Here is a 2,641-nt window from a genome sequence, read left to right as displayed (position 1 = left end):
TCTTTGTAAAACTTCTCCTTGGAATCTCTCAAAGGCTTTGGTAGAAGGATGGAGACCTTGTTTTATAGGCTGAGGGAGGTGTACTGACTTGCTGTAGAGACCACCCATAGGCCCCTATCCCTAAGGGCAGTATTGTGGTTCTGTATGTATCAGTCACCATAGGCTGCTGTAACAAAACACCTCCATATATCAGTTCCTTCAGCTGATGAGTTTTTCTCATTTGCACATTAGTCAAATGGGACTTAGCAGTAGTAGGGGCCGGAGGCTCTTTTTCATGAAGAAATTCAGGGACCCAGGTTCCCTCTGTTTTAGGATATCACTACCTTCAGAGGCGTCCTCTTCTACCAGTGAACACAGAGAAGGTGCTGTGAGAGGATATGCACCTGTTTGACCATCTTGGCCGGGAAGAAACACCCATCACTTCTGCTCACTTTCCATTGGCAGGAATTGATCCCAAGGCTCTATCTGGATGCAAGAGAGCTGGGAAATGTCCAACTCCGTGGAAGGAAAGGGTGGAGAACAGGAGTGTTGGGGAGGACTTGCAGCTCCTGCCGTGCAAACTGAACCCCCTTGTGGGACTGCCGAGGTGCAGCTTATTGGCTTCTGTTGTGGTGGTCATTGAGGCCCATGGGTCTGGCCTTCTGGATGCCACATTGTGACAGGCCTGGGTGTGCAGGCTTAGTGCTTTTCTACCACCAGGCTCAGACAGGTGAGAACTCCTGCCCAGGCTTATTGGCTCTCAGAGGGAAGCAGGACGGAGTCATGGTGGAGGACAACGGCTCTGGCCCAGAGTGCCCGGGCCTGAGCTTCTTCACCAACCCCTAGCCGTGTGACCTTGAGTGAGTGACTTAGCCCCTCTGTGCCTCAGTTTCCTTCCTTTAAACTGCTTCCTTGGGTGGTGCAAAGTTTGGCCAAGGTATTACAGGTGCAGCTCCCAAGATAGTGCCAGGAATACAGCACCCAAGCAGTGTGGCATTGGAGCTCTCTCTCTATACTCTGAACATGGCACCATCAGGGCCCGTCTGCCATAACTCTGCCTCAGATGGTCTCTGTGCCCAGACGGGAAGAGGAAACATCAAATGTGAACTTCTGCCATTGCGTCTGTGTTGTCCAGCTGTGGGAAGGTGTCGCTGACTCTTACTGGCTGTGGCGGTTTTGTTTGGTATTGGGGATGGAGCTGAGCTGCAGACACTGCTCAATGGTCTCTCCTTCCAGCCATGCTGCACACCACATCAGTCTCACGTGACTCTAACATCAGTCAGGCACTTTCCTAAAGGCCAAGTTCTCTCCAGAATCTGTCAGTTTCATCTACCGACTACAGAGACCCTGCAAAACACTCATGAGACATATACATTGGGTGCATGAAGCCCTTCCTGTTTCTCCCTCTACTGGGGCAGAGAGAGAGCTGATTTCCAAGCCTTGGGGGAGCCCACGAGGCAGAAAACCTTCTCCCTGTTTCCACACCTAGATTTCAAATCACACCCTTCCCTGCATACTGCAGAGGCCAGCAAGGCGCCCTCCCAGAGCCCCCGGCCTGGGCCTGGGCTCCTGTAACTGTGGGACCTCAGTGGCCTGGGATCCTGGCATCAGCTCTGCCTGTTTGGTCTTTAGCTCTCCTGGCACTGCCAGAGAATGGAAAAGCTGGTCTGTTTACAGGACCTGGGGCCAGAAGCGCATTAAAAAATAAGGAGCAAATAAAATGTCATAAACAAATTTCCTTTCCAGTAAAGAACGTTCCTTTCGCTGTCCTCCAACATGAACCATTTTTTCTCCTGTGTTTGGATAAACTTCCATCCTGTGTAATTACCATTCCCAGGGAGGGGCTGCCTATTTCCGCTGGCTATTTATTTTGATTTTGATCATTCCTCTCTCTTCTGAGTATAACACACCTAATAGTAAAGGAAATATGTTTCCTATTGGGACATGGGGCACAGCTCTTTCCTTCTCTCCCGTGTCTTCTCCCCACTACCCCTCACCTTCCAACTTCCCATGACCGTGTGGACACAGCGCCCCGGGCGCGCTGGCTGGGGGTTGCTCCCCTCCAGCGTGCAGGAGAACCAAGAGGCAAAGTGGTGAAGCAGAAAGGGAGAAATTGTTTCCAATAGAAGGCGGCACAGATCCACAGGGGGGGTATATGGGTGACCATCTCTCTGGGGGGGGCGTCGAGGGGGCGGTCTTCAGCCTGACCCCCTTCATGAGTTTTTGTGTGAGCAGAAAACCACTGATCTAACGTTTCCTGACCCCAGCAGGTAGCTTATTGTAAAGCAGTTCATCCAGAGGGGGAAAAATACCTTGTTTCAGCATTTTAAGTTCTCTTCTTGCTCTGAACCAGACTGGAGAGGAAGGGAATAGAGAAGAACAGATATTTCCTAGCTCAGAAGTGCATGACGGGAGGCAAAAAACAAAACCAAAAACACAGTCTTTGAACAAGTGTTATTCTTGTTTATGAATGCATTGTATAATCCAGGATTCCTATTTACACACTTGAAGCTATCCCTCCGGTCCCCTCCTTCCCCTCTTCTCTCTATTTTCTTTCTGTGTTGGGATGGCGAAGGAAGGAGGTATACGCCACAGTTAATTTCACTTTCTAAACTCCTTGCCTCTGCCTGGTTGGGTGAATGGATATCCTGGAGGTGCTGAC

Source organism: Mandrillus leucophaeus, unplaced genomic scaffold (assembly GCF_000951045.1).
Source record: "Mandrillus leucophaeus isolate KB7577 unplaced genomic scaffold, Mleu.le_1.0 Scaffold1, whole genome shotgun sequence".
Classification (NCBI taxonomy): Eukaryota; Metazoa; Chordata; class Mammalia; order Primates; family Cercopithecidae; genus Mandrillus; species Mandrillus leucophaeus.
Note: the sequence above shows the minus strand (reverse complement) of the source record.